The sequence below is a fragment of the Hirundo rustica genome, chromosome 1 (genome assembly GCF_015227805.2).
Source record: "Hirundo rustica isolate bHirRus1 chromosome 1, bHirRus1.pri.v3, whole genome shotgun sequence".
NCBI lineage: Eukaryota > Metazoa > Chordata > Aves > Passeriformes > Hirundinidae > Hirundo > Hirundo rustica.
This window is the reverse complement of record NC_053450.1, coordinates 98,627,294-98,654,307: the sequence shown is the minus strand read 5'-3', so window position 1 is coordinate 98,654,307 and position 27,014 is coordinate 98,627,294.

The following is a 27,014-nucleotide window of genomic DNA, read 5'->3' as shown; positions in this document are numbered from 1 at the left end:
GAGGCTAAGCCACAGTATAAGAAGTCATAAAAATATTTGGCTTCACTTAGATGTTTGCAAAATATCTTTTCTGCTCTTAGGAAGAGGAAACCATACTGGGCTACTCTGTACATCAAAACTTCAGTCCTTGTCATCATTATAGTCACTCCCCTGAAATATAATAACTAACTAACTAAATAGATAAGAATGTTACCAAACAAGTTCTATTTCTTTAAAAGGGGCCCTAATCAACAGTGGAGGAAAATGTTGGGATTTAATCAACAAGAAGGGTGATTTATTCCATGAAAGAGATAGCAGTTAACAAGCAAGCTCTGGGTGATATCCATGTGTTAGAAAAATGTTTAGGGTCTGTCATGCTTCAGTGCTCTCAAACCTGGGAGAGGAAATTAAAAAGTCCTAGAAGTGAAATTTATTGTTGAGACCTGGGTACCAAGGATGCAGAATTCATAAACCACAACGACAAGTTACAGAAACCAGACATGAAGAGGAAACTAACTAAGACAATTACTGGGATTTTTCATATCTGGTAAAAGTTAATAAAAAGACAAAACATGTGGAGTAATTGGCATGAGAAGCAAGAAATCAATTACCAATAGAAGACAGAATACTAATTAATGAAGAAAACTACGTAACTTGTTAGCCAATGAACACTAATACCTTTGTTCGCTAATATCTATAATTAGTTAAAACCTTTGATAATTAATGTACATGATTTGTGGAGGGATCCCCATATAGCTCTGAACACTGAATAAAGTTGACTTTCTAAGCTAACAAACTAGTTAGAGACTTAATTTCCCAGTTCTCAGTGGCAGTACTATATGTTCTACCCAGCCTGAACATGAGGTTCCTTTGTATGCACTGGATTATGCTAATGTTGAAGAAACTTTCTTGTCTGCCTCTTTGGCAGTCATGCTCTCACCACTTAAAACTGTTACTACTGGGACTGAAGCCCCATCACAAGTGCCTCCAGTAAGGCAGTGGGTGCCCTGCTTGACTCCCTACACATTCCACTCACACGGACAGACAGGTTTCCCTCACCCATTCAGCCCCAGGTTTCCTGTAGCAGTCACAGATGTCTGGTTCCTTTAAGTTATGATTGAGCCTTTTATTGTGGTGTATCAGCACAACAACAGGCTTGTGCTGGTGCTGCCTGGGAGGGACCCCAAAGAGAGAAATCTCTGAGCTTTTGTTTCCTTACAGTCTGTGCACATGTTCCAATGGTGATTTTGGGATCTGGAATCTTCATTTGTTGCCAGAGTCCCTAAGTGATAGACCAGCTTGCCCCCAAAGTCCCTGTGTGTGCACCCTCAGCTGTGCAAAGGGCTGGTGACAGCTCATTGCTGGGGCCTCCAGCCATTTCCACTCACCCAGGGCACAACCTGCAACTTGCACTGCAGCTGATCACTGAGCTGCCTGCGCTGGGTGTAGTCTTCAACCATATGCAGATAAAATGGGTCACTATCTTAGACATAAGAGCTGCTACCTAAAACAGAAAGACACTTTTCCCCATCTCAGGCCACAATCCCCACTAAGATGTGTAAAACTTTAAAAATTATTTTACCCAAATACTACAATTGTAGTATTGGCAATTCTACTCTATTTTTTTCTTAATTTTTTTTTTTTTTTTTTTTTTTTTCATGGAGTCACAGTCTTTGACTGCATTAGGAAGCGGTACAGCACAATAAATGTAGTTTTGTACAGCACAGCACCTGGTGCTGATTACTTCATGTCCACAACACATGCAGTTGGAGCCTTTATTTTGGAGTAGCTTTAATGTGACCACAGGGACTGAGCACCTGTTAGTTAGTGATCAATGTGCTTTAGATGTACTTTTGGAGCACATTTTCTGATGTAACTTGAGGGGGCAGGGGGATGGAGCAGGAGGGAAGAAGGAAATAAGTAGTTCCTGCACTCCAAGACTGTTTCAGGATATGAACCAAAATATTGCAAGATAAAGTGCATTCTTGATGGAGCCTTAAACAGTACTGTGTGTTAGTTATTCAAAGAAAGTGAAAAGAATTTCAAGAAAAAATATGTGCAGCAAAATAGGAATGTTGTTCCATTTCTATTTCTTCATATGCAATTCCACTAAAGTCAACTTTAGTAAATATGTCAGATAAGGCATGGTAAAAAATCCTTTCCCTTTTATTCTGTATGCCACATATTTGATGCTTAAAGTCATGAGACCCAGTATAGTTTGTAGATTGGATCCCCTATATTTCCTGGCATATCCAAGCTCCCCATTAAAATAGGTATGTAGTTATTTGAGTGACATGATGTCCAAAAATAACAATTTTTCTACAGTAGGAAATTGAAGAAATTACTACAATATAATGCAAATTATTTAAATAATTATATCTTAACAGATATATAAGTTTCTGGATAGTTTAGTCCTCCTATAACCTGGTACTACTGATTTCTCCAAATATTTTTAAACCACAATCTTTCAGGCAAAGAACAAATAAATACCTGTATTATGCAGCAAGATGAAATAATGGACATTCTGTACTCAAAGTAAAGGGGACACTTAGGAGCATGGCTATTTCTTCTTTCTTAAAAGGTTGCCACTTCATTGGTAATAGAAGATTAGTATAGTCATTGTACACCAAGATGTACTATGGTATCCATCATTTGTATGTGTCAACAGATGTGTTACACAAAAGCCTGCTAAGGTAATTACTCCATTTTCAAAAATATCTTACCTTGGAGTCACTGACAGGCCTGGGAACCATAGCTTTAAACAAATGTGGACTACAAATTGATTTATTTTTGTCTTGTGCAACATCACCACCAAGTAAAATTTAGCATCTGTAAATAGCCTCTGTGTCTAAGTGAATGGACTCAACTTGAGTGGAGAATTATAGCTGGCCCCTCTCCAGAGTCTGAGGCTTCAGGCTACATTCCTAGGATTTGCTGTGCAGGGACTCTTTTTTGCTGTGACTAGTTAGTTCTCTGTTAGAACTCATGGCAGAAAATCAATGTCCTTTTCATATTACTTGCTGTGTTTTCTTAACCTCTCAGACCTCAAAACCCAGAGAGGCCATATTTCATTCCAGCTATATATCATACTGGCAATTTCCTGTTGATTAACAAATATGCTACTAATGTTTACTAGTGGTCCTACCCTAATCCTCATGTGCATTCACCACTTCCTGACTGGCAGAGATAACAATGTGATCTGTCCAGGGAATAGACCAGACACGTGTTCCTGGCTCAGCTAACTTGGCAACTGTGAGACATAAATAAAATATAAAAATATCATCATGTTGGGAAAAGGCTAAGAAAATTGTTCTAACACTTTCTTTAGGATCGAGTAGTAGAAAAGAAAAGATGAGGGTAGGGGAACTCTGATCCTTTCTTCTTTTTCCTCCTCTGGTCTGAGTAGAAAACAAGATTGCTACTACAAATTCAGTAGGACAGTGGTGGTGGTACCACACCTACATTTTATCCTCCAAAATGACACATACAAATGTGTGATTCGACCCTCTGAACAAGAAGATGTATTACTGTTGGTAATGCTGCTTGATACTTGGTTAGGAAAGTGCAGACTTGGAAAGTGTTAGGACCTGATCCTAATAAGTTTTTTACAAATCCTCCATGTCTTAGTCTTATAGGGGAGTGAGGTAGACATGATCATTGCAATCCCAGTTCCCAGCAGTTTTTTCTCCAGAAATCCCAGTTCCCAGCAGTTCAACCAAGGCAGCAGCAGCCTTATCTCTCTGTCAACTTATCTCTCTAAGCACCCATGCACTATTACCTAAAGATCACTGAAGAATTGAGGGTTTATTTTGCTGTTGTGGTTTGTGTTGTGTCATGTTGTGTCAGTCCATGATTCAGGATGGCTTCCTAAAATTATGAAGAAAATATAACTAAAATATTGACAGCTTATTTTCCAATAAAAGGCTGGTAGAAAATCAAAATCTGAAGCATGTAGTACACAGCTGTGATCTACCACTCAGAATAGCAATTTTTTTTTAAGACACTTTTCAATGCTAGAAAAAGAATCTTCTGTTCTTCTAGTTATTTTGCCATCCCCAAATCAGTAAGACATTGATTTGGATTGCTGTACTATGAAAATAGCTACAGGGAGAACAGATTGTTACCCTAATGGTTTTGTGAGGCCTTTGCAATCAGGCACTCAATAAGATTACAAGGGACAGAACTTCTTAAAGACCATTTTCTTTTGTCTCACTGATTTTTTCTGCTGTGCCTAGCTGCTCTAGTGTAGATTACCAATATATGAAGTACAGTCACTTTTCCTAATTTCCTGGTTATTACTGAATGGGGAAGTGAGGTGCACATGGTGCAGATTCCAGGCCAGAGCAAGAAGACCTCCTTCTTCACTTTCTGTATTGGAAGCACAGACTTGTGGGTCAGCCAGAAGAAGATTGTCATTATTGATTCCATTTAGCCACATATTCTTTATTTCCCCAATGCATGGCTTAAAGTAGATCTCCTGATTACTTTCTAATGCAATGATTCCCAGTCTATAACAAATTAGCTACATCTAGATACCCAGAAACAAATGCTGAAGCATCATTGCAGTGTGCTGTCCATGTGGTTAACTGAAGATGTGTTCTTGATCTGAGGTTATTTGAATCAAGCAGCTTCATAGGAAGCTTGTCCTTCAAGCTCAAGGACATCCATATTCTTTAACTACAATTAAAACATATTACTCAAACATTCCTATTCTTCTAAAATTATTCCTAGAAACCATAGCTTCCCATACATCCTAGACCATTCCTAGCTCAATCCAGTCATCATGGCATTTGCAGTTCACTCATGCTATTGCAGTTCTTTTTCCTGCTCCCTGCACTTACAGTAAAAATGTATAGCTTTTAAGTATTAAATTTATAAAGAAAAAAAAAAAACAACAAATGGTTGAAAGACAGCTGGGTACCCTTTAGCAAGCACAATTACTTCTTCTATCCTAAAAACATTAGGTTTTGCCAGAAGCACAGCTGCCAATAGCAAGCCAAACACATAAGTGCCTCTGTTTCTTACACCATCAAGCCTTCACCTAATTTCTCCAGCACCACCTGGAAATGTTAAAGCTGGCTGAGGTAAGAGAAATAATAGTCTTTCAATAGGACACTGAGAAGATAAGGGTTTTGTTTGAAAAACAAAGGAAGTATATACAAAAAATTATTTTTAAGCTGTTGCCAGGTGACCATTCATCAGAGAAGCCTTGCTCAAACCACATCAGAATTATCTAACAGCTGTGAATCACCATCATGCCAGTTCCCCTGCCTTTTCTTGCTACAATGCTTCCAATTGTTTTAGGTCAGATTGAACTAGAGTCAGAATGGGAGCTATCTCTTGTCAAAATTCCTTACTTTCAAAGTCCAGTAATATACAGTATAGTAATTTGCGCCTTATTTTAAATGGGCAAATGATAAGGCAGGTAATTGTTTTTTAAGCTTTTTTTCTTCATTTATCTACAGTCTAGCAGTAGAAAATACTTTTAAGATTCTTTATGAATGAGGGACACCTATTGGACAAAATACACCATTAAAAAATCCACATTTCCCTGGAGTTCCATAACCATTTACTCCAGAACACTGAAGTTAAAACCAACCACAGCTTCCTAAAAAAAAAAAAAAAAAAAAAAAAAAAAAAAAAAAAAAAAAAAGGCGGGGGGGGAGTGTTTAAGAAAAGGCAAACAATACATGGTTTTTGCCTTCAAAGTCCTCAGTCAAATCAAAGTGAAGTTTTTACTGAAAACAAGTGAGTTATCAGAAAATTAGTCTCATTTTCCTGTCTTGAGAAGTAGTCAACAGAGAAGTGAGCAAAGACAGGAATTATTTTTCATTCAAATATAGTTTAATTTCATTTTTAGACTTACTGTATCAAAGCTCTCTTAGAAAGGAGCTTCATCTCCAGTTGATTTCCAGTTCATGTTGGTGTGGGGTTGTAAGGCCCCACCAAGTTGTAAGACTCGGTTGCCAAGATTTTTAACATGGCTTACAATTGTTCATGTACTCTGACTTAGACATATGGTAGAAATACTGACAAGCTATACTCAAGATGCCAAAACAACAAAAAAGAACTATACTGGCAATTTTAGAAAATCAAGAAAACTTTGGCAAAAGGTTTAGTGCAATATTGTCTTGGTTTGAATGACAGGTATCTGCTAGGGAGGGGCAGGGGAATGGGGAATTCCAATCCCCTCCCTCCAAGTTATTATAATTTAGAAAATTAAAGGGGCTTTTCAGGCAGAGGTATGGGGAAAGGAATAACAGTTCTTTACTAGTAAGTATAACAAGGCAAACAAACAACAACAGCTACAGCATTAATAATAAACAGAACCAGGAACCTCAAGGGATTTATTTCACAAAGACTGGGGCAGTGTCATGGGTTAGTACAGTTTAGTTTTTTAGTTATAGAGGAATGTAGAATGATTTTCTGGGTCAGGACCTGGGAATAACTTTAGAAAGGACAGGGACCTATCAGAGAGTTAGTTGGAATATTGGTATCTGTTTTGACCACTGAAAATTGTCAGCTACGGCTTTGGGAACTACCATATAAAACCTCTTAATTTCCTGTAGGTGGACATTTTCCTTCTTCCTTTGGCCAGAGAGAGACAGGTAACATCGAGTTAGGCCTGCTGTTCCCTCCCCGCCCCATTTTGGGGGGGAGCTGGCCTGAGGCCTGGCCAGATTCTATCGGCTCCCGGTTCGGGGAGGGGAAGGGGAGTTTGCTGCTTTACAACAACTACTTTCTCCAAACTTCCCTGGAGCAGGGAGAGATCTCTGCTGGGCCCCTGATAAAAGCTATGGGCACAATTTAGGCCAAGGCCGCCCTGATTTACACTGAGGGGTGGGCTGAAAAGGCAGTTATGATCCTGCCTACGTTTTTTTTTGTGATTCCAGGCTGCCCGGATGGTCTGATCTCTGATGTTTCTTCATGAGTTCTTCCTCCCAAAAAACTCTGGGCAAATTTAACCCTTTCCTGGCAACATGAAGCTTCCAGAGCTTAGCCCTTCTCTGAGAGATAAAAGAAGGGGACAGAGTGAACATAAAGAAGAAACAGCATGAAGTCAGTAGAGCGAGAGTGAAAAGACTATTAGGACAGAGGGTTGAAGAGTTAGTTGTTCCATTCTTACTTGAGCCATGGAAATGAACTCTAAATGATTCCTTTAAATCATAGGAAAGATATGAATTTGGGGAGATGATTGGTTAGATTTGTGTGTGGATTTGAGCGAAGGTGTTTGTGATGGACTAAGTAATATTAATCCTATAAGATGCTTGAACATCTTAGAGATGAGAAGTGAAGAAGTAAGAAGATATATCTGTACTTTAAGATGAAGAATCTTTTGCCTTTAATTATTCATCTTTAAAAGCTGACACCCCAATATGCAAAAGTCTAAGACCCATGACCCATAAGCAGCTTGGGAACCTGCTAATAGGAGAGGCCACAAAGGCAGGTTTCCCCAGGTAGCTGTTTTTGTGACAGTTAAAAAAACCACAAGAAAACTGTTCTAAATTATCAGTAGGATCCATGACTCTAAGAGAGACTCTTCTCCTAAAGAATTGATGAAAGACTCTTGTCAAATGGTAAAACTGACTGAAAATTACAAGTTTTGTCTCTTTATGTTGTTTTGTAGGAAAGTTAACAGTTTGTAAAGGGAAGGAAGAATGTTTTTAGAGTTTCATTCTGTTTTGGTTTAGGTTTTTTCCCAACTTTCTTTTTCCATTCTTTTAGTGTGTGTTAATAAAACTATTTGTTCATTTTTAAGGTTAAGCCAGCTTTGCTCTTCTCCTAGTCTCTCTCCCACAGAAAAAGAGTGAGTACTAAGACCAGAATTTAGTAAATGTGAAACCACTACATTAATTACTGTTTCCACCCAGTTTTCAAAATTAAAACCATTACAGGCAGTCTGATCTCTTGGGGCTCCAAGAGCACCAAGCTGGAACAGTGGAAACTCCTGGGCTGGTGGCTGGAAAAGCAGGATGTCCCCAGCGGGCAGGGGTGATGTCCCGGCAGGCAGGGGGGTGCAGGCCTACAGCATAGCAAAATGAGCAGTGCTGAAGAAACCGTGGTGGCCAGACAGGGCTGGCCCAGATCCAGCAGGGCAGGTGAAGGAGCTCAGAATTCCTGGACACACGAGCAGATGATGGTAGATTTCCCAGGACCAGACTTTCTGATGACAGTGGACTCCTCCCACAGCCAGCAGCAGCCTGGCCGTCATCTCCGATGCCCAGAGCAAGAAGAGCCCCCAGCTCTTCCAGCCCTGTCCTTTTCCTGCCCCAAAACTCTGTGATCTTCCCCCTTCCTGGCCACCTCCTTTGTGTTGGTCAAGCACCATCTAAGCACCAGTACTTAGTCTATTAGCAACTTCTGGGGAAAAAATCCATAAGAAAAAAAAGGAACAACCCTAACCCCCAACATTATCCACCCCGAATTTTTCCCATACCAACAAATTATATTGAATTTAAACCTTTAAATTATATACATATGTACATGCAGATATGTATACAGACACAGCCACAGTGTTCACCGAAAAACAAAGTCCCTTTGAGGTATGCATTGGGTCTCTCCATCCTTTTGCACCACCCACCACGTGCAACCAGGTGCCTGAGCAAAAACAACCCCACAGGAGGGATTGTCTTTGCTGGAGGCAGAATTAATCCAAACAGTTTTTCTCAGCATTCCTCTCATGTGTACCACTAGAACCTTATCTCCATCTCTTGTTCTCAAGGGCTTGGATTGGACAGGGCCTACTCAGTTAGTGGAACCTCGAGTGTTCACTAACTAGGTGGCCATTGCTAAATTAGTCTCCCAGCTCTTGAAGGTCTATCCACGCATTTCCTTCAAGATGGCTTTAAGCAGGCCATTGCACCGTTCAACTTTCCCGGCTGCTGGCACATGATAGGGAATATGGTACACCCACTCAATGCCATGTTCTCTAGCCCAGGTGTTTATAAGGCTATTCTTGAAATGAGTACCACTGTTGGATTCAATTCTCTCAGGGGTACCATGCCTCCACAGGATCTGCTTTTCAAGGCCCAGGATGGTGTTCCAGGCAGTAGCGTGGTGCACAAGGTAGGTCTCTAACCATCTGGTGGTAGATTCCACCATGGTCAGCACATAGCGCTTGCCTTGGCGGGTTTGGGGAAGGGTGATGAAGTCAATCTGCCAGGCCTCCCCATATTTATACTTGGACTTCACCCACTTGGCCTGCTTGATTGCAGCACATGTCTCACAGTCATGGATAACCTGAGAAATACTGCCCATGGTGATCCACCCCTCGGTCTCGTGCCCACTTATAGGTGGCATCTCTGCCCTGATGACCTGAGGCATCATGGGCCCGTAGAGCTAGGAACAATTCTCCCTTTTGTTGCCAATCTAAGTCTATCTTTGACACCTCTGTCTTCACAGCCTGATCTACCTGCTTGTTTTGGTGCTCCTGATTAGCCTAGCTCTTGGGGACATGGGCCTCTACATGGTGGACTTTTTACAGGTAGCTTCTCTTCCTGAGTGGCAATGTCTTTCTACTCATCTGCAGCCTAGATTGGTTTCCCTTACGCTGCCAGTTGGCCTTTTTCCACCTGTCCAGCCAACCCCACAGAACATTGGCTACCATCCACGAATCAGTGTAGAGGTAGAGCTTTGGCCACTTCTCTCTTTCAGCAATGTCCAGGGCCAGTTGAACCACTTTGAGTTCAGCAAGTTGGCTTGACCCACCTTCTCCTTCAGTGGCTTGTGCAACCTGTCATGTGGGGCTCCATACAGCTGCTTTCCACTTCCGGTTCATCCCTACAATGTGGCAGGAACTGTCAGTGAAAAGAGCATAGAGTGTTTCTTCTGCTGGCAGTTGGTTGTATGGTGGAGCTTCTTCAGCACATGTCACTTGTTCCTGCTCCTCTTCATCCATGAAGCCAAAGTTTTCACCTTCCAGCCAGTTTGTAATTATCTCCAAAATCCCAGGGCTATTCATGTTTCCAATACAGGCGCGCTGTGTAATGAGGGAAATCCATTTGCTCCATGTGGCATTGGTGGCATGATGGGTGGAGAGAACCTTTCCTTTAAGCATCCACCCCAGCACCGGTAGTTGGGGTGCCAAGAGGAGTTGTGTTTCTGTGCCAATCACCTCTGAGGCAGCTTGGACTCCTTCATAGGCAGCCAAGATTTCCTTTTCTGTGGGTGTGTAGTTGGCTTCTGACCCTCTGTAACTTCAGCTCCAGAATCCCAGTGGTCGGCCCCGAGTCTCGCCAGGCACCTTCTGCCAAAGGCTCCAGGACAAACCAATTGTTCCTGGCTGCAGAGTAGAGCACGTTCTTCACCTCTGGTCCCATCCTGACTGGGACAAGGGCTACTGCATGAGCGATCTCCTGCTGGATCTGGGCAAAGGCTTGTTCCTGTTCAGGGCCCCAGTGGAAATTGTTCTTGCAGGTAACCAGGTAGAGAGGGCTCACAATCTGGCTTTTCTAAGGAATGTACATTCTCCAAAAACCTATGGCACCTAGGAAAGCTTACATTTCCTTCTTGCTGGTTGGTGGAGACATTGCAGTGATCTTATTGATGACCTCAGTGGGAATCTGACGCCACCCAACTTGCCACTTACTCCCAGGAACTGGATCTCTCAGGCAGGTCCCTTGACACTGATCTTCTTTATGGCAAAACCGGCTTCCAGGAGAATCTGGATGATCTTCTCTCCTTTCTCAAACACTTCCATTGCCATGTTTGCCCACACAATGATGTCATCGATGTACTGTAGATGTTCCGGAGCCTCACCCTTTTCCAGTGCAGCCTGGATCAGTCCATGGCAGATGGTGGGGCTGTGTTTCCACTTCTGGGGCAGTCTGTTCCAGGTGTACTGCATGCCTCTCCACCTGAAAGCAAACTGAGGCCTGCATTCTACAGCCAGAGAAATGAGAAAAATGCATTAGCAATGTCAATTGTTGCATTCCATTTTGCTGCCTTGGACTCCAGCTTGTACTGGAGTTCCAGCACGTCCGGCACAGCAGCACTCAATGGTGGAGTCACTTCGTTCAAGGCATGGTAGTCCACAGTCAAGCTCCACTCTCTGTCAGACTTGTGCACAGGCCATATGGGGCTGTTGAAGGGTGAGTGGGTTTTGCTGACCATCCCTTGGGTCTCTGCTCACAGATCATCTGGTGGATGGGTATCACGGCATCTCAATTTGTCTGATACTGTCGGCGGTGCACCATTGAGGTGGCAACTGGAACTCGTTGCTCTTCCACCTTTAAGAGTTCTACTGCAGATGGGTTCTCCAACAGCCCAGGTAAGCTATTCAATTACTTAATGCCCTCTACCTCCACAGCAGCTATTCTAAAAGCCTACCCAAGTCCCTTGAGGTCTTTGTAATAGCCATTCCGGAGGAAGTCTATGCCTAAAATATGCGGGGCCCTTGGGCCAGTCACAATTGGATGTTTCTGCCACTCCTTCCCAGTCAGGCTCACCTCTGCTTCCAAGAGAGTCAATTGCTGTGATCCCCCTGTCACCCTGGCAATTGAAATAGGTTCTGTCCCCACATGTTCCGATGGCATCAGGGTACACTGCTAACAGGTATCAACCAAAGCTTCATATTCCTGTGGCTCAGATGTGCCAGGCCATCGGATCCACACCATCCAATAGACTCAATTTTCCCGTGCCTCTCCCTGGCTGGAGGCAGGGCCCCTCTAGCACTGGTCATTATTCCCTTTCTGGCCACACATAGTAGAGGTTCCTTCACAGAGATCTGACATATCATCCTCACTTCTATAATACCTGGCAGCTTGGTCATGGGATGTTGAGGCTACCTTCATCTTAATGGGACCCCCTCGGTTAGTGTTTCTCTCCTTGAGCTCACGCACCTGTGCTGCCAGGACAGAAGTGGGTTTCCTATCCCACCTTTCCCACCTTCCCATGTCTTCCCCATGGTCACGCAGAAAGAACCACAGGTCAGCTCGTGGGGTGTACCCTCTCTCTCTAGCTGGGGGACGTTGAGCTCTGACTCTGGGGCCTGTAACTCGCACCGGTGCTACATGGGAACTGTTCCTCCTCATCTCCTCCCTCATCTCCTCCATCTTCCCCCTCATCTCCTCTCTGAGTTCCTTAACCATGGCAGAGACCTGAGCCTGCATTGGGCCACTGATCATACTCTCATAATTTCTGGGTTTGTTGGCTACAGAACCCACTGTCTCTTGGTTGTTATCGGCATTAAAGGTTGCAATGAATGTGGCGAATTGAGATGGTCCTAGATCTGCCAGATTCCACAGCATTTGTCCTGTGCACCTGACTTTGTCGGGGTCATTATCATGCTGTCCACCCCTCCCAAAGAATACCTCCAATACTGCCACTTCTCTCAGCTTTTGGATCCCCTCCTCAAGGGTCTTCCAGTGCATTCTGTGATGGTGCTCCTGCATTCTGTGGACAAACCTCTCCCGTACACTCATCAAAAGCTGCTCCCAAAGGGAAAGGGGCCCTGGCTCCCTTACGAATACCTGATTCACACCTGAGTCCTGGATCAAGGGTCCCAAATTCCTTGCCTCACCACTCTCTAGTTGCACACATATACCTATAAGGGCCCAGACCCGAAGTAACCAGGTTGTGTAAACCTCACGTCCCCATCGTGCAATATATTTTTGCAGATTTCAGAGACTTTCGTATGTCAGGGACTCAGTGATGATCTCAACCTCTGACTCCCCTGTGGGTTGTGAGGGCCCTCCTTTCTCATCCTTGTTACCTGGGTGCTCTGATTTCATCTTATACTTCTTTGTTTCCACAGGAGCAACTGCTGCTGGCTGGGACTGCCCTTGTGGTTCAGCTGGAACCTGGACGGTTGTAACGTCTGTGTGTTCCATTGCTGCACCATCAGACTCTCCTTTGTCGGGGCAGGGGGAGGGTTTCCCACCAGCTGGGGCTAATGAGGATACTACAGGGGAAAGGTACTCCCTCAGCATCTGGCCCATCTAACATATCTCCTTCACCCAATCTGGGTGGTTTATTTCTGAGGCAGGCTGTGGGACAGTATCCTTATTCTCTAGGGTAGGTATCAGGGTGGTTATCCAGGTCAGTCTCCCCTTATCTCTAAATGCTGAACAGAACAGGCATACCAGCAACACCAGCCACTGTATGATATAATTAGCATTCAGAGATTTGAACCCTTCAAAAACTGGTGGGGTAGACCCAAAGAGCTGGGTGAAGGGTTGGGAAAAAATTTCCCCCAATGTCATTTCTTCACAGTAGGTAGTGTTGTTAAAGTAACCCCAAAAACACACAGTTAGTGTATGATAGCCCTGAATCCATCTGCCTGCCATCTAGAGGAAATTAAAAATCCACGAATTCCTCACCTTGTTAACCCATATAGCAAACTGGATGACAGCCACAGTAGCCTTAGTTATAGGGCCCATGTTTAGATAAGGGCCCACAAATGGGAGAAATACTGCCACCACCACATGCCACCCAAACCAGGGTATGCCAGACCGCATGATATCCAGTACACAAGAATGTAGGCACTTAAGAACTGTTATTCCTTTTTCTCTCAGTGCCCTCATGCCCCACTATTGGGTTCCAAATTCTGTCTGGGTTTGAAAAGACAGGTATCTGCTAGGGAGAGGCGGGGCCTCTCTAGGAATGGGGAATTCCAATCCCTTCCCTCATAGTTATTATAATTTAGAAGATTAAAAAGGCTTTTCAGTCAGAGCTATAGGGAAAGAAATAACAGTCCTTTACTAGTAAATATAACGACAAACAAACAACAACAGCAATAGTAGTAATAATAAACAGAACCAAGAACCCTTAGAGGCTTTGTCTCACAAGCCCCGGGCAGTCTGATCTCTTGGGACCCCGAGAGCACCAAGACAAAACAGTGGAAAAACTCCAGGGCTGATGACTGGAAACAGTGGAATGTGCCAGCAGGCAGGGGGGTGTCCCAGCAAGCAAAGTGAGCAGTGCTGAAGAAGCCGCAACGGCTGGACAGGGCTGACCCGGCTCCAGCAGGGCAGACGAAGGGCTCCAAATTCCCGGGCGCTCCAGCAGATGATAGAATTCCCAGGACCGGACCCTCCTTCAACAGTGGACTCCTCACGCAGCCAGCAGTCACCCGACTGTCCCCTCCAAAACCAAGAGCAGAAAGAAACCACCCTCAGCTCCCGGAGCCCCCGAGCCTTTCCCTACCCCCTAAACTAAGTGATCTACTTCTTTGTGTGGATCAAGTGCCCTTTAAGCATCAGTATTTAATCTCTTAGCAACTTATGGGGGGGAAAAATTCTATAGGAAAACTTAACCCCCAACATACGGTATTTGACAAGCATCATGGTGAACGTTTTTTCTCTCTAACTTCCTTGTTGCAACTTTCATCTACTGCTTCTTGTACTATCAACGCACACTCTTGAGAATAATCTTTCTATCTTCTTTGCAGGTAGGTATGGACACCAATAAGATCTGTCTTTAACCTTCTCTTCCTAAGGCTGAAGGCATTTTGATATCTTAGACTCCTTTACCATATGCTGGCAACCATCTACTTTGATGTGCTCCATCAAAGCTGGAGTTTTTCCCTGCCTGTCTTTTGACCTGAATTTGTGCACAGTACTCCACATACAATCTCACAAGTATCACAGAGAGGTAAAACCACTTCCCTCAATCATGAGCACATTACTGACTTGTTGCCGTATTCTATTAACCTTCTGTAAATGTTTACATTTTGTAGTGGAATCTTCTCACACCTGTAACATAAACAAGAGTTGTTTTTTGCATTCCTTTCTGATGAAGGACAACTGATGGACTTCTAGCCTGGCCAGTGGGATGGAGAGGTGGTAACCTTGTTCTCCAATCCCTGGTCATTGTCCAGAATCTATATAAAGTAGGTAATCAAAATAAAGTTCTCTTCTTTGTTCTGAACAGCTTGAGCATGAGTATCATTCTTTCTTCGTGTCCTCTAGCAACACTGACTTGTGTTCAATATATCTTCCACCAGTAGTCCCGATTCTGCAAAGCCTCTTTCCAGCAGTCTGGCCTGTACTAGTGCATAGGTTTATTCCATCCCAGACAAAGGATTTTTGTACCTTCCTTTATTGAACAAACTCAAATCTGTCTTACCTGCCTCTGCTGCACATAACAAGTAGCAACTTTATTGATAGAGACCAAGGTGGTCTTTATTTATGCCTTAACATATGTTACACACATGAGGTGAAAGATTCCTATAAAGACTGCTAGCATCCCCATCCCTGGAGAGGCTTCACCTGGCAACCAATAAGAGTAGAGAAAGCCTCCACAATAGGGCAAATATCCAGATGCCTGCAAAGAATGCCTGGATGGCTGGGAAATCAAGCTGTGGGAGGAACCTTAGCACATTAGAGCAGCTAAGTAAGACAGAATTAGAGCAATTTTGCTTTGGGTGTTTTGGAGGGAGAGGGGGCTTGTTTGTAGGGCCCATTTGCCCCCCCTCCCCCACCTTGCCTTTTCCTCCCCGTGGTCTTGCTTCATCATTCCTGTAAATCATCTTATCATAGTGATGACCTTGTGCTCCGCTGCCTCCCCGATGGAGTGGGTGCTGCTGCAGCCCATTGCCCCCACCATGCTTCCCAGGCACAGCTGCTGTCACCACCAGCCTGCATGCAGCCGAGTCTGCAGCACGAGCCCTCTTGCAATCACACCACGACTGCTGCTGCCACCACGTTTCCTGCGCTGCCTGCCACACCAGCCTGCCATAGCACTAGCCCATAGCAACCAGCCTGCCACCACCACCTCTACTCGATCGTGCTTGCAGCTGCCACACATCTACCCTGGGAGCTTGCAGATGGTCCAGGACTATGCTTGTAGCCATGACAGCCTGTTTCCCACCAACTGAAGGAACGTACAGCTGCCTGTTGTTTGGAAATCACACCTTGCAAGCCACGGGAGCTACACAAACACACTGCAGTTCGCAGCATGCACGCTCTTCCTGCTAAACTGCTGCCAACTAAGAGCTGGGGTTCTTGTGGTAACGCTGTACCCTGCCATCTGTTTCTTTCCCCATATCTCTCTTTCCTCTGTCTCTGCTCCTTTTCCTATCCCCCTTTAATAGGAATACTTAACCCTTTTTTTCCTTTAATCAATAAATAGTTCTCAAATAAAATATTGCTGTGTTTGTGCTTTATTTTTGTCTGAGAAATCTATCAAAAGTATCCTCCCTGACTCCCACTTTTATAGCAGAACGGGATACTTATTCATTCTGTATCATCATGGTGAGACAATTACTGTTCTTATAAAGCATGTTTTGCTGTCCTAAATTCTTTAATGAATGCTAAGCTTCTTAAATAATAAGAAAACTATCTTTCTATCATTCTTCAGAAAGTCTTTAACTAGCATTTTGTTAAAGATTCTGGGAATAGAGTATTTCACTGCCCAACACCCAATGTGTGGTAATACTCATGAAAAGACAAACCTGTAATGAGAAGTCACATTTATTTGCTATTAAATCACACTGATGCAACAGTTTAAAAATACAAGCTCAGACACAAAGCAATTGTTCATGTAACCAGACAACAAACCTTCTCCAAGGTGTACTGGTCTACAGCCATGAGTATTTATTTGCCAAACAACTGGACTGAACTCCTTCAAAAAAACAAGCAAGTAAACCACCCATATGCCACATACTACATGAAGGCAAGAACTTGTGAGGCATATGCCAAAGTGCCCTTTCAAGACCATCTATACTTTGAGTGAGAACGTATTTACCATGGAGTGCAAAGAGAGAAGGAAACAAGCTTGGAATATTTTTGTATTCAGGTCCAAAGTTTTGTATTCAGGTCCAAAGCTAAGGTACAAAAGGGGAACGTCTGGAAAAACATTGCTTCTAAGAGGCAGCATCTATTTTGATTAATCCATCTCTCATACGTGGTGCAGTCAATAAGTCTGTTCCTGAAATTATATATAATGTGGCAGTAATCTAACGACTAGCTTTACCTCTACAGCTGGGAGCATCTCTACCGAAGTACTGTACAAGGACGCAATTCTCATTAAGAGACAAACAGCAAATGATATTGAAGATGCTGATTGCAATTCTACTTTCAAAAAAAAAGAAAAATATTTTCTTACTAATTTGAAATATAAAGCTATATAAGGTCTTCTTTCTGTACTTTGCATTTCTCAGTAGAAAGATGTGCTGGAATTAAATCAGTTACAATCATAGAACAGTTTCCTTCTAAAGAGGAACAGCTCAGTCTTATTCATACCTTAAGCCAACTGATACAGACATTTAGAAATGCTGTCAAGCTACAGTGTTTATTTCTTTTTTTAATAGAAGAAAATAATGTTTTTAAATTATAATGTGTCTTAGATTATGTAACCTAAAAATGTCTATTGTATTTCATCTGTTGAAAGCTCTTTTTGGGAGATGTTTTATCCTTCTAACTCCAGGACAGAGGGGAGTGGATGTCTTCTGATAATATGCCAGTCATTAAAACCAGGTGGGGCAGTGTTTCTTACCTCTTTCACCACCCATCCATCCTCCAGGGGCACATGTTCCGATAATGGGCCATTAGGGCCCACCAATGACATGACACATTCCATCATCCCATTGTGAGACGCTCCACACAGTGGGGGAGGAGCTAACTGTTCCTAGCTAGATAAAAACTGGGACTGAAGACCACTAGGTACCCAGTTTTTCCACTGGATTTCCGAAGGAAGACTGGACCCATCTTGTCACCACTGGACTTTTTACAGGATCATCTCTACTCCACAGAACCACATCTGTTACTCCAGGAGGACTTCTTTGGACTGCTTCCAACACCCTGATCACCAAGGTGCCAGGTCATATCCCTGACTCCTTTTCCAGGATTTTTGTTTGCTTGCTTGCTTGTTTTTTTGTACTACTACATTTGTATTTTTTTTTTCTTATTGTCTTTTTTTTTTTTTAAATATTCCTAGTAAAGAACTGTTACTCCTATTCCCATATCTTTTCCTGAAAGCCCCTAATTGCAAAATTATAATAATTTGGAGGGAGCGGGGGGGGTTACATTCTCCATTCCAAAGGAGGCTCTAGCTTTCCTTGGTAGACAACTGTCTTTCAAAACCAAGACACAATGAATGAGGGTGTAATACTATGATTTTATAGAAAACAGATACTTAACAGCCTTCTGTAAGGCCTTAAACCTTAAACCTACCACCACCAAATACACCACTAAACTATGTCCCTATATGTCACATCTTTGCATCTTCTAAATAATTCCAGGAATGCTGACTCAACCACTAGCCTAGAGAGTCTATTCTGATGCATGACATTCACAGTAACCTCTTTATCATACAAAATGATCTGACAAATAATACCCGTTATGATAAAGTATTTTAAGTGAAGCAAAATATCCCAATTGCTATTGTATAATCTCTGTTCTCTGTAGCAAAGCAGCTGCAAAACTATCAAGTGTCTTAAAAAATATAGAAAAGAACATGACACTATTCTGGAATTTTCAAGCTAATGACAATTAAGTTTATCATTAAAATCAAGATTAATGAGCCCAATAATATATCATGTTTATTTAGCTACTTAAATCAAATTGCCATCTTTGCCTTGCACTGTGCGCTGTGCCAGACACATGTTGGGGGTTGGGTTTCTTTTTTACTTATGGAGTTTTTTTTCCCATAAGTTGTTAGGAAACTAACTACTGGGGTACTTCTGGGTACTTAAGAAAAAACAAAAGAAGTTCCTAAAGTAGGGAAAGGAGTGCGGCATCTGGCTACACTTCTTTTGTCTCTGGGAGTTTCCCTCAGAGGGGGAAGATACCTCGAGTTTTGGGGGGAGGTAAAGGACAGGACTGGGGGAAGCTGCACTCTCTCACTCCTGGCATCGGAAGAACAGTTGCTTACTGTGGGGAGAATTCACTGTCACCGCCAGAGTCCAGTCCTAGGGACCTATAACCGTCTGTTCGTGTGTCCAGAAATCCTGAGCTCGCCTTCTCCTGCCCTGCTAGGAGCCAGGCCGCTGCTGTCCCTACCCCACTGATTCTTTGGCACTGCTCTGGGTCTTTGCTACACTGTAGTCCCACACTGCCCTGCTCTGCCAGGACATCCCTCACGGCAGTTCCAGCTACTACCATGGAACTTCTGACACATCTTGTGGACCAGCCCAGGATTTCTGCTCATCCCTGCCATTCCAGTTTGGTGCTCCTCAGAATCCTGCAGGGGCACCGAGATCAGACTGCCCCCAGGGTTTTGTGAAGCAAAGCCTCTCCTCCATCCCTTCCTGTCTCGGATGAGAAGGCTGTCACAAGGTTCCTGGTTCTGTTTTGTTGTTAATGCTGTAGTTGTTGTTTGCCTTGTTATACATTCTAGTAAAGAACTGTTATTCCTATCCTCATATGTTTTCCTGAGAGTCCCTTAATTTCAAAATTATATCTCAGAGGGAGGAGGCTCCTGCCCTCCCTAGCAGACACACTGCCTTTCCAAACCAAGCCAGAGTTTTGGTGCCCAACCTGGGGCCTGAGAGCATTCAGAGAAAAAGGGTGAAAAAAGGAATAAACAGTTCTTGAGTAACCTGATTTTTTTGTGTGCGTGTGTTTGTGTGCTGGATATAGAAACCTTGTTAGGTCTAGCTTACCCTGCTTTGGGTGGCATGTGGTCATCATTTCTCCCATTTGTAGGCCCTTATCTAAACGTGGATCCTATAACTAAGGCTACTGTGGCTGTTAGCCAGTTTCCTTTATGGATTAATAAGGTGAGGAATTCTTGGACTTTTAACTTCCTCTGGAAGGCAGGCACATGGATACGTGGCTATCACACACTAACTGTATGTTTTTGGAGTTACTTTGATAATGGTACTGTCTTGGTTTGAAAGACAGGTATTTGCTAGGGAGGGGCAAGGCCTCTCTAGGAATGGGGGAATTCCAATCCCCTCCCCTCAGTTTATTATAATTTAGAAAATTAAAATAGTTATTTCAGGCAGAGGTATGGGGAAAGGAATAACAGTTCTTTACTAGTAAATATAACAGGACAAACAAACAACAACAACTACAGCAATAATAATAATAAACAGAACCAAGAACCTCGAGGAGCTTTGTTTCACAAACCTGGGGCAGTCTGACCTCTTGGGCCCCTCCCCAAGAGCACCAAGATGGGACAGTGGGACACTCCAGGGCTGATCGCTGGAAAGGGTGGGTTGACCCCAGCAGGCAAAAGGGGGGTGTCCTGGCAGACAAAAAAGGGCATGTCACAGCAAAGTGAGCAGTGCTGAAGAAGCCACAATGGCTGGACAGGGCTGGCCCAGCTCCAGCAGGGCAGGCAAAGGGGCTCCGAATTCCTGGGCACTCCAGCAGATAATGGATGGTGGTAGAATTCCCAGGACCGGACCCTCTGTTAACAGTGGACTCTTCACACAGTAAGCAGCCGCTCGACCCTGATGCCCCGAGGAGGAAAAAGAAATCCAGCTCCCCCCAGCCCTGTCCTTCTTCCCTCCCCCAAACTCCGTTTGACCGTCTCTCTCCCGGCCACATCTTTTTGTGTTAGTCAAGTACCCTCTAAGTATCAGCACTTAGTTTCCCAGTAACTTATGGGGAAAAATTCTTTAAGACAAAAGTAACAAATCTACTCCCCAACAGGTACCTACTGTGAGGAAGTGACACCAGCGGGAAATTTTCTCCCAAACCTTCACCTAGCTCTTTGGGTCTACCCCACCAGTTTTCAAAGGGTTCAAATCTTCTCTAAATGTTGATGATCTCATACAGTGGCTGTCCTTGCAGACAGGGCTTTTCTATTTAGCATTTGGAGATAAGGGGAGACTGACCTGGATAACCACCCTGATACCTACCCCAGAGAACAGGGATGCTGCCCCAGAGCCTGACCTCACCCCACAGCCCACCTCAGAAATGAACCACCTGGATTGGGTGGGGAATCTGGTGAAGGAGATACATAAGATCGCCAGGTGCTGAAGGAGCACGTTTCCCCAGCAGGTGGGAAGCCCTCCCATTGCTCTGAAGAGGGAGAGTCTGCTGGTGTAGCAGTGGAAACCGCAGATGTTACAACTGTCCAGCTTCCAGCTGAACCACAAGGGCAGTCACAACCAGCAGCAGTCGCCCCTGTGGAAACAAAGAAGTATAAGATGAAATCAGAGCACCCAGGCAACAAGGATAAGAAAGGAAGACCCTCACAACCCGCAGAGGAGCCAGAGGTTGAGATCATCAATGAGTCCCTGATGTATTAAAGTCTCTGTAATCTGCAAAAATATATTGCACGATGGGGATGTGAGGCTTACACAGCCTGGTTACTTCGGGTCTGGGACCTTATAGGTATATGTGTGCAACTAGAGAGTGGTGAGGCAAGGAATTTGGGACCCTTGACCTGTGACTCAGGTGTGAATCAGGTATTTGTAAGGGAGCCAGGGCCCCTTTCCCTCTGGGAGTGGCTTTTAATGAGTATAAGGGAGAGGTTTGTCCACAGACAGAATGCAAGAGCACCATCATAGAATGTGCTGGAAGACCCTTGAGGAGGGGATCCAAAAGCTGAGAGAAGTGGCAGTATTGGAGGTACTCTTTGGGAGGGGTGGACAGCATGATAATGACCCCGACAAAGTCAGGTGCACAGGACAAATGCTGTGGAATCTGGCAAATCTAGGACCATCTCAATACGCCACATTCATTGCAACCTTTAATGCCGATAACAACCAAGAGACAGTGGGTTCTATAGCCAACAAACCCAGAAATTATGAGAGTATGATCAGTGGCCCAATGCAGGCTCAGGTCTCTGCCATGGTTAAGGAACTCAGAGAGGAGATGAGGGAGGTGAGAAAGGAGATGAGGAGGAACAGTTCCCATGTGGCACCGTCGTGAGTTACAGGCCCCAGAGTCAGAGCTCAATGTCCCCCAGCTAGAGAGAGAGGGTGCACCCCCACAAGCTGGCCTGTGGTTCTTTCTGCGTGACCATGGGGAAGACATGAAAAAGTGGGATGGGAAACCCACTTCTGCCCTGGCAGCACAGGTGTGTCAACTCAAGCAGGGAAACACTGAGGGAGTTCCACTAAGATGAAGGTAGCCTCAGCCTCCCATGACCAAGCTGCCAGGTATTACAGAAGTGAGGATGCTTTGTCGGATCCCCTTGAAGGAACCTCTACAATGAATGCCCAGGAAGGAAATGATAACCAGGGCTCGAGGGGCCCTGCCTCTAGCCATGAAAAAGCACAGGAAAACCAGGTCATTTGGATGGTGTGGATCCAATGGCCTGGCACATCAGAGCCACAAAAATATGAAGCGTTAGTTGATACTGCTGCACAGTGTACCCTAATGCCATCCAGACATGTGGGGGCAGAACCTGTTTCCATTGCTGGGGTGACAAGGGGATCACAGCAATTCACTCTTGGAGACCAAGGTGAGCCTGACTGGGAATGAGTGTGACCCAGAGGTCCCATATATTCTGGGCATAGATTTCCTCCAGAAGGGTTATTACAAAGACCCAAAGGGACTTGGGTAGGCTTTTGGGATAGCTGCTGTAGAGGTAGAGGGCATGAAGCAATTGAACACCTTGCCCAGACTATCAGAAAAGCCATCTGCAGTAGAATTCCTGAAAGTGAAAGAGCAACAAATAGCAATTGCCACCTTGATGGCGCACCACTGGTAGTATTGGACAAATTGAGATGCAATGATTCCCATCCACAAAATGTTCCATGAGGTGGAGAACGAAGGAATGGTCAGCAAAACACACTCACCCTTCAACAGCCCCATTTGACCTGTGCACAAGTCTGACAGAGAATGGAGATTCACTGTGGATTATCGTGCCTTAAATGAAATTACTCCATTACTGAGCACTGCTATGCCAGACATGCTGGAACTCCAGTACAAGCTGCAGTCCAAGGCAGCACAGTGGTATGCCACTACTGACATTGCTAACACATTCTTCTCTATTCCTCTGGCTGTAGAATGCAGGCCTCAGTTTGCTTTCAGGTGGAGGGGCGTGCAGTACACCTGGAACCAACTGCCCCAGGGGTGGAAACAAAACTCCACCATCTGCCACAGACTGATCCAGGCTGCGCTAGAAAAGGGTGAGACTCTGGAACATCTACAGTGTATCAATGACATCATCCTATAGCAATGGAAGTGTTTTAGAAAGGAGAGAAGATCATACAGATTCTCCTGGGAGCTGACTTTGCCATCAAGAAGAGCAAGAGATCTGCCCAAGAGATCCAGTTCCTGAGAGTAAGGTGGCAAGATGGACAGCATCAGACTCCTGCTGAGGTCATCAATAAGATCACCGCAGTGATCAGAACTGCCAACCAGCAAGAAGGAAATGCAAGCTTTTCTAGGTTCCATAGTACATTCCTGAGTACAGCCAGATTGTGAGCACCCTCTACCTGGTCATTTGCAAGAAGAACGATTTCCACTGGGGCCCTGAACAGCAACAATCTTTTTCCCAGATTAAGCAGGAGATCACTCAATCACTCATGCGGTAGCCCTTGGCCCAGTCAAGACAGGACCAGAGGTAAAGAATGTGCTCTACTCTGCAGCCGGGAACAATGGCTTGTCCTGGAGCCTTTGGCAGAAAGTGCTTGGGGAGACTCGAGGCCAACTACTGGGATTCTGGAGCTGAAGTTACAGAGGGTCAGAAGCCAACTACACTCCCACAGAAAAGGAAATCTTAGCTGCCTATGGAGGAGTTCAAGCATCTTATTTCAGCATCCTGTCAAGATTTCATAGTAAGAAAGAAAACAATCAGATATTCTGTACTCACTGTCTCAGTGAGTCAAATATATGAGGACAATATGAATTCACCAATGCAACTTCAGAGAAGTCAGTATGAGTATCAATGCAAATCTACATCACATATAAGTTAATTTGCCACAGCTGGGCTTTTTTAACATTTAGAGTTAGCTCTGATTGAGCCAAGTCAGATAATATCTGTGCTAAGCTGTCATTTACATTACAAATAGAAACTCAGTTCTGCTTTCTACTGTTTAAGAGGAAACAGACACATGAATCTGCTAGTAGTATTTACCATGTGGAAGTGCCCGGGTGTGCTCGTTAGCAGAAGAGAGGCCTGAGCTACCCCAGGCCAAACACAACTGGTTTCAGATAGCTCCAGTGGCCTCAGTGCCTCTCAGCTCTCCAGCCTTGAGCCCCACTGGGGAAATACAGCTGAGAATGGGCAGAGCTCTGGCCAGCAGAGGAGTAGTGAGGGAAAAAAGAAGAAACAGCTTGAATTAACTTTCCCCAAGTCACATCTGTTTTGCCTGTGATAGTAATTAGTATGTGTCCTCCTTGTTTTTGCCTTGACCCACAATATTTTTTTGTCATTTTTCTCCCTTGTCCAGGTAAAGAGGATGCACAAAAAAGAACAACTGGATGAGGATTTGGCAGCCAGGCAATGTCAGAAAGTATCTATTGGAAGGATTGATTATCTAATAAAATGATTATTTATTAAAAAGCCAGTGCTACAATATGTGTACACATAGAAACAGATCAACAGGTATTTGCCAGGGTTGCTAAAAGAACTATTTTGTTTTTAAATTATGGGTTTAAAAAGAAAATTCAATACTTAAAGAATAGACAAAGGAAGAAACTATTGAAGTAAAAGGAAGGGGAAACACTTCCATATTTTAGATTAAGAGGAGGACTGACACCAACAATTACCAAACCATAAGCCTAACTGGAGAACTGATATTAGAGAGAAAAGCCATTATTTTATGTTCATGGTCCACAGAGCCATGGGAGCAATTATATTCATTCTTAGTCAGAATAAAAGAATGCCTCACATGATGCTAATGCTATCCAGGTTTCTGACAACAGTTATTAGGTCCATACTTCAAGAACAATGATCAGCAAGTCTGGATCTGTAAGACTAGAGAAAAAAGGTCATGTATCAAACATTAGCTGATTTTCTCTTAAAATTAAATATCTGAGGCAACCTTACACTGTGTAAATTGTATAACTAATTGTCCTAGGGTAACTTTATGATGCCTGTATCCCTAATCGTCTGTTCTGTTTGTGCTGTATATTGAGTCCTGTGCCTTTAAGACTGGTTCTAAGAGCAAGGAGAAGCGCGGAGTTTGTTTTGAGAAAACTACCTGACTCCTCCACATTCTTCTGCGGACGGCGTGTCCGGCGGAGGCTTGGAGAGACTGCAGGACAGAGATCTTTTTTTTTTCTTTGCTTTTAGTTAGTTTCAGCTAGCTAGGGCAGAGAATTTCCCTGGACTGTTTTTTTTTCCTTTTTCTTGGAACTGTTTAAACCTGCTCTGGACTGAAAACCCAGGGGAGCACTGGGGGCTGCACCTGCGGCCCACCAGGGCCTGGACCTCGGCATTTTCCAGCAGCGCCGGAGGGACTGGGACTGAGGAGACGCTGAGAGAGAGCCGAGCTACACCCACGGCAAGGACTTTCTCAGTTTGCCATCTCACTTCAGAAGGAGAGGTTTTATTGTTTCATACTATTCATTCTTTATACTTGTATGCACTTCATTTGTTTAGTAAAATAGTTTTTTCCACTTTTCTCCAAAGAGGGTTTTGTTTTTTTTTTTCCGGACCGGTTGGAGGGAGGGGCCACGTGGGTTTGCTTCCTTAGAGGGATCCTATACAGGGGTTTTCTCCCAAATTTGTCCCAAACCAGGACACTAATTCATATTGGCATGACTATAACTACTAAGTACTGAACACACCACAAATTAACTGAAGAAAAGCAAGAAAACTTCCAATTTGTAGAAAGAAATACAGCATACAGTTAGCTGTTATCCATCCCTATATCTCTTGTTCTGTAACAAAAGGAGGAATAATTAACTATTATATTCTTAAATGAAGCTGCTGTGCATAAGTGTCTGGTCAAAAGTGGAAAATGGAACATCCTAGGCAGTATGCAGTTCAGTAGAGACACACAAATCCCTGCCTCAGAAGATTTGCAATTCTCTTGTCAGAGAGGCAGATGGGCTTAAACAAAGAAATGTGATTTGGGAAAACAAGGTTAACAATGGAACAGGTGTTTGGCATAAAAGCAGCTGTATTAAATTTGTTTGGTAGAGAAGATGTGAAGCCCTTGCAATTAGGAAAATCTCCATTTTGGGGATGCCCACTGTACTTCAGGTCATAGAACAAGACAGTAGAGAGTCTCAGCTGAAAATGTAATTTGTGGAATAATTGGAAAGGGAGAGTAAAACTCAATAGCTAAGATGCTTTCACTTCCTAGTGTTTGGAAAGGAAACAGTAAACATCTGCTTGCTTGAGATTTACAGCAAGACACTTCATACACTGTTTAAAAAAAAATATCCTTCACTGGCAACAGGGTAGATGGAAAGCCACGTATTGATTTCTATTAACTGTACTGCATATTTTCCCTTTTCTAGAGTGAAAATTATGTCCAGTAATAATATTTTTTTCTCTTCTAGTGATTTTTGGTTTACTATTTTACTGTAAGTAATTGTACAACAAATTTACGATGGAAAACCTTACTCTCTGCATGGTCCCCCGTCCCTCCCCCTTTAAAAAACTGCAGAAATTTCTTCACAGTTTTTCTGATCACTCTCAGTGATTTGGTCAGAACTTCACTAGGGCCTGTGGGCACTTGATGTTTTAATCACCATATAAATGAGGTTGCAAGGGTTCTATCCCAGAGAGCATTAGCTTATATATGTGCAGCTACTCACCCTTCATTGCAAGGTCAAGTCTCAGACTCATGTATCAAAACCAAGCCAATGTTTGCCTAGTCTCACCCTTATCTTTGCAATATGAGGTCACTGGCTTATGACTCATTTATCAGCTGCTGCTGATTTGTTTGTTTGTTTTTCCTTTTATTGCATCAAATGTTTCTTAGATGTCTCTAAACTTTGTTTTCATTTTGTTTATGTTTTTCTGAAAATGTGTTTTCCTATAAAGGTTTCTGAAGCAGTCATTCTCTCTTCTTTCCCAGATCTGTGTGTTTTGGAACACAAAACTCAACTAGCAACCTGTCTACTGCCAGATGTTGGATATCATATTGTATGTAGCACAAGGGAAAAATATGTCCAGAACCACAGATTTCTAAGAACTTAAGTCACTTATTCCAGGAATAATATTCCTGGTGTACACCATTCTGAAGCAAAGGCTAGTGGGTGCTGTTTGTTCACGTATGTTTACAGCATGGA